Source organism: Tursiops truncatus, chromosome 1 (assembly GCF_011762595.2).
Source record: "Tursiops truncatus isolate mTurTru1 chromosome 1, mTurTru1.mat.Y, whole genome shotgun sequence".
In the NCBI taxonomy this organism is placed as follows: domain Eukaryota; kingdom Metazoa; phylum Chordata; class Mammalia; order Artiodactyla; family Delphinidae; genus Tursiops; species Tursiops truncatus.
In genome coordinates, this window is record NC_047034.1 from 3,644,734 (window position 1) to 3,656,819 (window position 12,086).

The window sequence follows — 12,086 nt, forward strand, 5'->3', positions numbered from 1 at the left end:
ATGGGAAAATCACAGAGAGATAATGTTATGATCAGATACGCACTATAAGAAAGTTATTTGACAGCAATGTGTTGGATAAACCAAAGATGAGAGCATTCGGAGTCCAGTCCGGGAGACCCTGAGCTTGCATTAAAATAGTCTAATCGAAAGGTAGGAATGGCTTATACTAGGGCCTTGGCTGCAGGTATCAAAATAATGGACACCTTCCAGACCCTTTGAAAAATGGAATCAATCAGTTTTTATGATGATGGGCCCTGGAAGGGATGAAAGACCACACTGAAGCCTTGATCCCAGGACACTGGGCAGTTATCAATTCCGTTTACCAGGACTAGATGGGAGTTTCCAAGAAGTGAATGAAAATGTGTGTCTGGTCCCTCAAAGGAGGAGCTGATGCCATACTTTTTGGTCTGGAAGCTACCTATATAAACAAGATACAAATAGCACCATCCACAAAAGAAAAAAATGCATACATTTCTTTATATTAAAAGTAAGAACTTCTGGGAATTCTCTGCTGGTCCAGTGGTCAAGACGCCACACTTCCACTGCAGGGGGCATGGGTCTGATCCCTGGTTGTCGGGGAGCTAAGTTTCCACACGTAAGAACTTCTGTTCATTGAAATATATGTATGATGCTAAGAGTAAACCTATATTGTAGAGGACGCTAAGGAGAAATTTACTGCCTCATTGAATGTAGTCAAAATTGGAGTCATCATCCTACAATTAGGAACAGGCCTGCAGGGCCTTTTGTCCTTGGGGAAACTAGTGTCCTTCTAGATCCAAGGCTCGATGCCAGGGCAGGGCATTGAGGAAAGGGCAGTGGGCTGCCCATGTCTCTAGTCCTGGGTTAACGGGCAACTGGGAGGATCAGTGTGTCTAGTGTCACCTATTACAGAAGTCAATTCACAGGAGGACTAAAAAGAATCAGTAAATTTGATAATCCAGAGTTTATCATTAAATATGGAAAGACTAGTGTCAGGCGTCTCTTTGGGCATAAACATTAGATTTCAAAGGTGAAGATTTCAAAAGATTTGAAAAGTGAGTATGGAATGAGGCAATGTAGCATCTGATGTACATGACTCTTGATAATCTGAAGTTGATACAGAGGCAGCTAGGATGGGACGAGCTGAGGGAATGGCAATATAGATCATCGTTTTGAGAACGGGGGGAAACGTGTTTGTAGGTCAGATGATCAGTAGACGAAACGAATTTGAAGCAGAGGCTGGTAAAGTTGAGGAGGGGGTGTGAGGCTGTGGAACCAAGAACACAGGTGGGGCCTCGTGTAACAAAGGAGGGGGGAGAAGGAGACCCAGCGGAGGAAGGAGACCTGAAGGAGGAAGACACAGATGGACCCCGAGTTCGGGAGAAGCTGGCCAAGGAGACACATGGAATTATCTTTCTCTCAGTGAAACAGAGGAAGAGTCATCTGCAGAAATAGTGAGGGGTGGAGTGGGCTGGACCACTGGGAATCACGGAGGATGGCAAACAGTAGTTTGCAAAATGTGACGGAGATTTAATCACCCACCTGTGGCAGAACCCACAAGAACCTGCTTATTTCTCTTTTCTTCCTGTCGTTGTTGTTGTCCTGTTATTGCTTTGGTTTTGCGTAGTTTCAGATTTACTTTCCTAATAATATTAGCACTGAATAGCTGAGGGAAAGATTTTCGTTTCGGCCTCACTGCTTATAAAATACATTAATAGGCAAAGATAGAAATCAAAGCCATCTTTTTTGTTTTATGTGAAATTACAGAGTACATGTTTAAAAAACAAGTTTTCCTTTAACTCCAGACGCAGACCTAAATCTTAAGGGGTATAAAAAAAGGTTTCACATGGGAAGCTGGATTTTTAAGCTAATGAATGCAACTCTATTTTTGATACTATGCTGTGTGTTTATATAAAATAGAGGAGCATTTTAGGCCAATTAGTGGCTTGCAAACCCTATACTTTTTCCAGCAAGGGCTAAGCTTGACGAACTTGAGAAGTTAATACAGAAAAGTGTTGGCAGTGAAATCGTGCGGTCGGGTTGATTCGAGGCAACAAAGCTTGAGCATAAATTAGTTTTTATTTGTTAAAAGAAAAACAAACTCTGTTTGTTTTTGTAATACAGTTTGTTAGTTCTTTTAATTTGGGGGAAAATTTGGGGAATTCCAGTTCTCAGAGAAAGTGAGAGGCTCGGGCCAGGGTGAGCCAGGCCCCAGCTCCCAGGCCTGTGTAAACAGCCACATGCGTCTCCCTAAATATACCTCGGTCAGAGGCAGCAGGGCGGGCCTGTTATGCCTGGACCTCGACTGAACCGAGAGAGCCAGCCAGGCAATGATTGTGGTGGGGGCCACACTGGATTATTCAGACCACCAAAGGGAGCCCCTGGCACGGCCCCTGTCCCCCATCCGTCTTACGTAGTGGCCGCGGAAACCCAGATTTAGAGGATGATGTTGCATGATAGAATTTGGAGATCCTGGAGTCCTTTCCCTTCATTTTGCAGATAAGAAAAATCAAGAGGAGACCTGTAGCTTGTCATCATCAAAGCAGACCCGTGCAACTCGAGACAGACTCAATTCCCAAGTCCAAGGCTCTTTGCCGTAAACTGTGCCCATCAGCAGCCTTCTTTGTGTGGTCGGCCACGTGAGGACGGGAGGGGTTCTTTGAGCCCGGCTCTAGAAAAAATGACATACGTGAAAATCAAATGACTTGTAGCCCAGCTAATGGTAAACCCCTGTACATTCAGAATCCGTGTCATCGTTGAGCCCTTCACCCAGGCCTCAGCTGCAACTCCCAGCTGAAACGAAGCTATCCTAACCTTAACTCTATCCCTAACCTTAACCCTAATCTTGGGGAAACTTTATGTGGTTGTTGCTCCATCTTTCTTACTTTTATGAGTTGGTAAAAAATCTCAGGATTTGTGGTGTAAGAGTTTCTTTAGAAGAAGTCTGCAGCTAGGGTTAGTTCAGTGTTGTTGTTGGTTTGGGGGGGTTTTCTCCTTAGGGCTCACAAAGCACTCTCACATTTACAAAGCCCTGGAGACTCATGACAATACTGTAAAGTGATGTGGTGGAAATTGCTAGTGGTTCCCAAAGTCTATTTTCTTTTTTCTACAACAGTAGAATTCCTGTATTAATTAATCAGGGTCCTCCAGAGAAACAGAACCCATCGGATATAGAAAAAAAAACATACAAGAAGAGATTTATTATAGGAATTGCTTCACAAGGTTATGGAGACCCAGACGCCCCATGGTCTGCTGTCTGCGGGCTGGAGACCCAGGAGAGCTGCTGGTGTAATTCAGTCCAAGTCCGAAGGCCTGAGAACCAGGAGTTGGGCAGGAAAAGATGGACCTCCCAGCTCAAGAAGAGAGAGGGAAAGAATTCACCCTTCCCTTCCTTTTTGTTCCATCTGGGCCCTCCATATACTGGGCAAAGTCAACCACACTGGTGAGGGAAGATCTCTTTACTCAGTCTACTGAATCAAATGCTAATCTCTTCCAGAAACACCCTCACAGGCATCCCCAGAAATAATGTTTTATTGGCTATCTGGTATCCCTTAGCCTAGTCAAGTTGACACATAAAATGAACTAACACAATCCCTGATTTTTATACGGATACAAAAGAAAGGCCAAACATCCCAGGCTTCCTTGCCACTATAGATAGCTAAGTTCCGGCCAATGGGATGAGACGGGAGGTAATAAAATGTAGGCAGACAATGTGTGCTACTTCTATGTTATGCCATTGAAAGGCAATGGTAGTAAAGCAACTACACTCCAACAAAAATTAATTAAAAATAAGGGCCATGGCAAACCCTTTCTCCCTTTCCACTTCCCACGAGAATATACCTAGACTAGTATTGAGGTGAAGAAACCTTGTTCTAGGGGATTCCAATAAATCAGTAAAGAATAAATGCAAAAGATTGTGATTTTTATAAATGTTAATGATTGTGTGACCTTGGGTACATCATGTAATCATTTGAAGTGTGTTTCCTCAATTTAAATTTGAGAGACAGACAGCTGCCTTGAGGAATATGATGCCGACTAGAGGGACGGTGTATAAAGTGCCCATCACGGTGTCATTGTGATCGCCAACAGCAAGCTGAGCCTGGTTTGGGGAGCTGCAGAGGGGGAAGGACTGGATGCGGAAGGTGGAGGAGCTAGTGAGGGAAGGGGTGGGATTCAGAGACCGTGGTCAGCATCATCGCAAGGCTTTCCTCTCCTTTGTGAGACCACTGCGGGGGTTTCCTTAGTGAACAGACAGGACCCTGTGGTTAGTGCTGGAAATCTTTGTCCTGAATTCCCAGTAACAGGAAGAGTGACTCAGTCTCCAGCCTCAAAGGATGGAGAGGCTGAGTCTGGTTTGGAACTTCCTCCCTTAAGTCAGGATTGGTCTGGGAACTACAATAATAACGCTGAGTGTTGGGATGATTCATAGACATCAGTGGGCCCAGCGAAGGCAGGGTGGGTGGCAGTGAGGCAAAGGCAAGGAGAGGATTCTGGCAGCAGCAATTTTTATTGGCCTGGTGGTTTGAGCTAAGTTTTAAAGGCCAATGGACCTAAGCGTGAATACCAGGTCTGCTAGTTTATTGGTACCAATTTCCACATCCTTAAAGGGGATAATAACTACCTGTTGAGGACTGTTAATAGCCATCATCGACTGAGTTCCGATTACGTGTCAGTCACTCTTATAACTATTTTTTGTATATTATTTGGGTAATCTTCCCAACAACCCTTGAGAGGTAAGAACTCTTGTGATTTCTGGGTTACAGATGAGAAAACTGGGGCTTGAAGCGGTCAGAAAATGGACCCACCTTCAAACTCTACTTCTGGGTTGCTTTTCCATTTAGGATTAAATGAGAAAACCTAACATGCTAGCATAGTGCCTGGGTTATTGCCTTGAATAAATGGTAATTTTTAAATATTATCCCAATTTTAAAGATGAAAAAATTGAAGCTAAGAATGGCATAGTAACTCTCCCCAAATCATACACCATGCTGGTACAACTAGGCTCAGACTTTCAGCTCTAAAGGATTTTCTACCCCTGCATCTGCCTTGGCACCAAAAGGGCTGTTTGAAAGCAACCTGCTCACCCAGGATGGACTGGAAGGTTCACCCAGCTCTCAGAGGTCAAGAGGATACCCCGGCTCTTAAGGACATGGCCTCATGCTTCTCAGAGAGGATGTTTTCGTTGTTGGATGCATCTTAAAACAGCAGCCAAGAGCAGCCTCCATCCCACTGCCCTGCCTGCCCCTCCTTTCCAGGGACTGCTGGAGCCACATGGTCTCTCGCTCACTTCTGTTTATGGAGTTTCTCAGCCAAGAGAAAAACCATTAGGTGTCTAGTTGCAAGTAGAAAGCATCCAAGAAGCTGCCTATTCCAGTGGAAGCTCCTGCCAAGAACCTTAAATAAACTTGGTGGAGGGAAGATGTCTAAACCCATTCTGTACGCAGTATATTTCGTTTGTTAGATTAATATGTAGAACTTGATTTCATCTAATTAATTAGTTTGGGATCTAAAAGCAGAGGAAAACGGTGGGCTTTTTTTCTTCCCACTTCTGATTCTCTTTGTGGGTTTCTTTTGGGCAAAGAAGCGCGTCAATACATTACTGAGGATAAAAGAAAAATCTCTCTGAAGAGTTAAGCAACTCTTTATTTATATTTTTACCCAAAGGTGAGAAGTAAAGTCAACAATTTCTCTATGATCAGTGGCTATGCCCAGCAGTAGTATGGATAGAAAGGAAGACTTGAGCATGTAAGAGGAAAAAGTCAATACAGTTAAAAACTATAATGAAACATGTAAGATGCTTTGCCTCCATCTTAAAAAAAAAAAAAAGTCTATTGTGTCTCTACAATACTTTCAGAAGGAAACTGAATCGTTTTACCCTCTTTTAAAATATATACATATAATAAGGTAGAATCCTCTTATGTTTACATGACAATGAATTTCATGCCAGTTGACGGATGCCCCACGACAAGGTGCATTAATATGAATGACTCGCACTAAGCAGGCTGACACTTCTCGCCCTGCAAAGTGCCCCCTTAAAGATAAGAGGATGGGCAGGAGTCAGGCCAGCCCTGGTTCCTCACAGCTGAGATAGGGGAGAGTTGGCCGGGAAGTAGAGGAGAGCAGGGTTTGACACCTAATCTTTATGCAAAATTTTTTTTCGCAGAATACAATGCACACCAGAGAGAGAGAGCAGAGCTCCTCTCTACACGTTTATTGAAATGCTCCTGGAATAATTTTTGGAAGAACCTGGATCGAGTTCAAGGCAGATGTTGAGATTTTCTGGAAAACCAGAAAGTAGTAAGAGATCATCCTGTAAGGAAGGGTCAGATAGACCAAAAGGAGACACCCCAAGAAGACAAGGCAACAGTTAAAATTTGAAGAAAGAAGCAAACACAAAAGAAGTAGACAGTTGGATATCTAAAGAGTGAGATGTTAGTGTATGTAGTCAAGACAAAAGCAGTGGACGGTTATCTGAGCGGAAAGCAGGAAAGATTCAGGAGGGCAAATAAAACCCTAAATAAAGCGGCAGAAAAGTTACAAATACAGAAGCAATGAAAGGTCCAAAATCCAAGCTGTGAAACCAGTAGGTCCCAAGTGCCAGTCAGGAATAATGTATCAAGGAAACTTACAGTACTTACAGCTGATAAAACGAATCCCCTTCTCCTGGGACAGCAGCAGTTTAAAGAAGAGAAAATGCATCTGTATAAAAAGCAAGGTCATTTTGCCTCTTGGCACAAAGCTGTGGAAAAAGGGAGAATGCTTGTGAAAGAAAAAAAGAAAGAAGAAAAGAGACCGTTCAAGACAACCATCTCCCTCTCTCGGGCACGTTTTTCCTGGTGGCGACCTCCTCTCCACCAGTCCTGGGTGAAATAAACAGTCCTCAGCGCACAGAGTGGAGAAGCCAGAGGCTCCAAAACAGAGGATCTGCATCGTTGGGATCTATAAATCAGAGGCCACAGATAGGCAATAGTGAGTCTGAAGTCAATACAGGTCATTAGGACAGATGGATGGATCCTGCTCTGCAGACCACCGACACTTGATCCACGTGACAAGTGACCACGTGGCCAAGGAGCCCCGTCTCTGGTCAGGTCGAGCTTCCCAGCATGTTCATCTCATGAGCTCAGAGTGAATCGAAGTATTAAAAGGCAACTGTGATGAATAGTAAACCGAAGAAGCTGTAGTCTGCACAGGCTTCCTATCCCTGCGGGTGACCAGCCTTGAAGTTCTGTGGCCTCAGGACCCTGTGAGGACGGTGGGGGTCAATGTCAAGGCATGCCAAGGTGTCCACCTCACCTGATTGGGAAACTCTACCTTAGGGGATGGTTTGAGATCTCCTGAGATAATTACCCTCAGAGGCAGATGACCACACAGTGAAAGCAATGGATCTAAACAAATGTCAAAATTAAGTAAAAAGCCCTGGAAACTACTGTATAGAGACTGAGACCAGCACAGAGTAGAGTGATGTTTCAAGTGAAAAGTATAACAGAGGGAAAGAAGTCATTGTTTCCCTGAGTAGTACAAAGACCTTCCTCTCCCCTGAGTAGAGTACAAAGACCTTCCTCTCCCCCTCCCCCTCTCCCTCCCCCTCCCCCTCATCCTATTCAGTGGTGGAAGTTACAGTGTATAAATGTAAAGAAACAGAGGCAGATGAAGCAAAGAGCAACCTAGCAGACCAGCAGCAACAGTTTCCTGGGACAGAAGCAGGACCGGTAACCGTAGCACAGAGATGGTGTAAAGCTCAGGCTGCTGGGGTGTTTTCTCAGGCCAGAGCCATGTTTTAAAAATAATTAAATTTGAGTGCTTTTAGGGGTATGCATTTTCCATGTTTTTGAAACTGCCACCCTTAATATTTTATCAACCGTTTTCATTCCTTCTTGTTATTTTCCTAGCCTCTGAAGGTATTAGAGTTTGCAAACTCCAGCTCTTGGGCATTTTTAGAGGCATAACCTCCTAAGATGATCAGCCCAGTGGAGATAAGCTTGGGCCCAAGGGAAGGAAAGTACAAAATCAAGACCACAACTAGCTAGCATGAGACAGAAACAATTCCTGGGAAAGAAATAGTGTTACTAAGAGCTACCATACAGTTTCAAATTTTTTAGGATTAAAACACACAGATTTATGCATACGTATTTTCTAAAAACTATACTTTCTAAATTATCTTTACTGGACATGCTGCTCGTTTACCACGTTATTTTGTTCTCCTCAATGACAAATTCTTTTGTTTCAAAAGGTGTCCAAAGAGGATGTTCAAGTTGAAGTACCTAACTTACATGAACTTAACCTACCACCTGATAAAGGTCTAACAAAGTCATAGCCAAAGTAGGCAGAAAAGACCCTTGACTGAGTCTTCCAAGTAGCCAAAATGCATTGCACAGAAGGGCTTCCGTGCACATGTTTCTGTATCTGTGAGATGCTAAGCCTTTTGCAACACTGTTCTGATTTGGGGCAAAGAAAAATATGACCAACCTGGAGCTCCTTTTCTGCTTTTTGCCTAGAAGGAGCTGGTGTTAATGTGGGATAGATGAAAGGATATACTTGGAAAGATTAAAGGCTTGGGATCTACCACTGGAAGCTCTGACCCCCAAAGAGAACTCCATTCCCAGGGGTTCCTGCTGTCAGAGCAGTGAGATAGGAGGGGATTTCTGTAATGGGTGAGTGGCGATGTCAGGCTGGACCACTTTGGGGAGATTGTATGGAAGACAGTCTAGAAAAAAAATCATTCTCCACAGAAAGAATATGATTGATTTACCTAGTAGTGCCATTCTTAAGTAAATGTGGGTGAACTCAATGATGTAAGGTATCAGCACACACAGAAACCTGTATAGCAGGCGTGTCTGAATGCACCATCGAGTTTACTGACATAACAGGCATATAAATTTTAGCATTTAGAAGCCATCCACCCCTCTCCACCCCAGCCTCGAGCAGAATAAAACCATTGCAAAGGTTTTAGCACAACCTGGTGGTCATTCTACGGTGTAAGATGAGATGAGGAAAATAATTCAAGTACATGCATGTAGAAACACTTCAGTGTGACAAAAATGATCCCAGAGAAAATACAAATCATTCCCATGAAATTTACTGTTTGGCATTACCTAATAATAAAATATGAGTCTGCATCAGTAAAATAAAACATACAATTTCTCAAATTTGTTTTTATTCAGCACTCATTCCGAAAGGGAATATACATTTTGGATGAAAAAGTGTCCTGAATTGAAAATGGATTCTTCACAGACTTTTTTTTTCTTCCTTTTACTCAGAGAGTTATTTCCATAGAATTAATTTTAAAAAATAATTTTAAAGTTAATAATTTGGTCTTCATCAAAAAAATAAGAATTTGCAGTTTAAAAATAAGTTAATGAATTTTTTAAAAGAGAGAATGTCTTAGGAAGTCCAAATTTAAACACTGAATATTGATATTTTGTTTCACTAATAAATAAACATTCCTCTTAGAGCGATTAAAAAAAGTATAAAGTAATTGTATAACTTATTGGCCTGGTTTTCTCACCCTAGCACAGAAAGCCCACTGAATTCATTTATATTGTATACGTTTATAAGTGTTTTTTTTTTTTTTTGGCACATTACATGATGTCTTTATTTTTACATGTTGATCTGGCAAAATTTTGTATATTGATTTTTTTTTTAATTTTCATTTTATATTGGAGCATAGTTAACAATGTTGTGTTAGTTTCAGGTGTACAGCAAAGTGATTCAGTTATACATATTCATGTATCTATATTGTTTTTCAAACTATTTCCCAGTTAGGTTGTTACAGAGTATTGAGCAGAATTCCCTTGCTGGTTATCTATTTTAAATAAGCTTTATCAAAACATTTTCTAGTTCTCATAAAGCAAGGGCTAGAAAGGCTGATTTGACTGAGATACAGATCGGGCTACCAGCTCAAAGAAGATTTATGTTCCAGGGAGCATTTAGGGACTTATTTCCTCTGAGACTTTAGATTATAAGTTATTGGGGTCAGAACTGTTTAAGTCTAAGAATTTTAAATCTTCATTAAGATTTTTTTAATAGTTTTTGAAGAAAGTTTTTATCAAGAGAATATATAAACAAAGCAAAGAATTTCCATATTCCATTTATTATGAACCCATAGCTGTATGTCTTTGGTGATCTTTACATTTTCTTTAATGATGGTATGATTTTTAAAGGATTAAATACCACTTTTATTTCTAAATTAACGAATTAGTATTACTTTTTGAGTCAGTGATCTGTTAAGAATTACTATTGAAATAGACTATTTTGATAATTGAAATATGACTATTTTACTGAAAGTGGAATGGAATATCTACTTAGCTCTCTGTAATAGGCCCAGTGATGAAGAGCTACACACAACGGAAAAAAAATGTAAAAGCTTGTTTAATACTACAAAAAATATATACTTTCCATTGGTAAAACTTAGTTATTTGGGAGGTTATTTGCATCTGTATAATTTATACACATTCATGTGTATAAATGCTTCATTTATTAAAAATGCAGATTCTCATGAAAAAAATTCACCAGTTTTAAATGCCTATTCAGTAGTAAAATCACTTCACCGAGACCCTGTAAAATGTACGACACATTGCATTATCTGTACTATATATTGCACTGCAAGGATAATAGCTGTTTTGTTAAAGTGGAATTGCTAAACATGCACTCCAGTGAAAGTGAAAGTTAATCACATGTTTATTTTTGCACATGTCTGATGGAAAAAAAAAAATCCAAAAACCTCCAGTTATGACTTCTGGGGCATTTTTTTCATTAGCTGTTTCAAAGTAATCCCCATCTCTTATCTTAAAACTTGGTAGGTACAGTGTGAAATTAATTTTAGATGAAGTAAGAAAACCAGGGAGAGAGGGCCTAGAACCGGATGTTTCCCTCCAATACAACAATGTCCAACCGAGAAGCCCCCGAAAGGGCCATGCTGAGTATATTTAGATTCCTGCAGTCCTTCCTCCTAGTTCGTCTCTGAATTCCCCTCACTGACCCCTCCCCTTCCTGTCCAATGGCGGGAAGGCCTCCGCAGGCTGCAGGCACAGTGCCGCGTGAGCAGCTAGCTCTGCTCTCTGCCTCGGTTTGTGGCAGACCACAGAGACCCCCCCGCCACAAATTTGCTTCCTTCCAGTTAATAACACTTGCATTAAAACGTCCCCAGAGACTACCATGTGTCAGGCGCTTGAAATACAAGAGAGAAGCTCACTGGGGCATGAGCTCAGTCAAGGTGAGCCCTGATGAAAGCAACACACAGGGGTGAAAGGACACCGTGGAGGGGGTGGCCGGACATCATCCATGGGGGAGAATAGCACAACTTTTGTTCTTCGAGATGGGTGACTTGGATGAGAAAACATGGTAATGAAGTTGAGGATTATCTATTTCACCATCAAGTCAATATTTTACTTGAGGTTCATATAAATTTATACAGGCAGACCTCTGAGATATTGTGGCTTCAGTTCCAAACCACTGCCATAAAGCAAATATGCCAATAAAGGGAGTCACATGCGTGTTTTTGGTTTCCCAGTGCATATAAAATTTGTTTACACTATACTGTAGTCTATTAAGGGTGCAACAGCGTTATGTCTGAAAACATGTACATTTCTTAATTTAAAAATACGTTATTGATAAAAAATGCTATCATCCGACAACCCAGTGTTGCCACAAACTTTCCATTTGTAAGCAATGCGGTATTTGCAAAGTGTAATAAAGCAAAGCACAATAAAACAAAGTACATCTGTACATAAGAAAAGTAAAAGATGACTGACAGCATTTAAAACACTTAGTGACCACTCCAATGTTCTCGCTACTGCAAGTTTCTACAGAAAAGGTACATAAATAGATTCAGACACAGTTCTTCATTTCGAGGAGTTAGGTTTCCTGAAAGAGACACTTGTATAAAAGTTATGATGGGATATGACACATAAAAACTGTGCAGTGAGAGTAAGATGAGGGGGTGATAAACTCTAGTTGAAGTAATAAGAAGATACTTACAGATTTAGTGATATTTAGGATGTGTCTTAAAGGCATAGAAGTTCACCAATCAGTGAAAAGAACTTATTAGGTCACCAACAAAGGACAAAAGTCTAGAGTTGGGCAAAGGAAACATAGATAAAAACAGACGA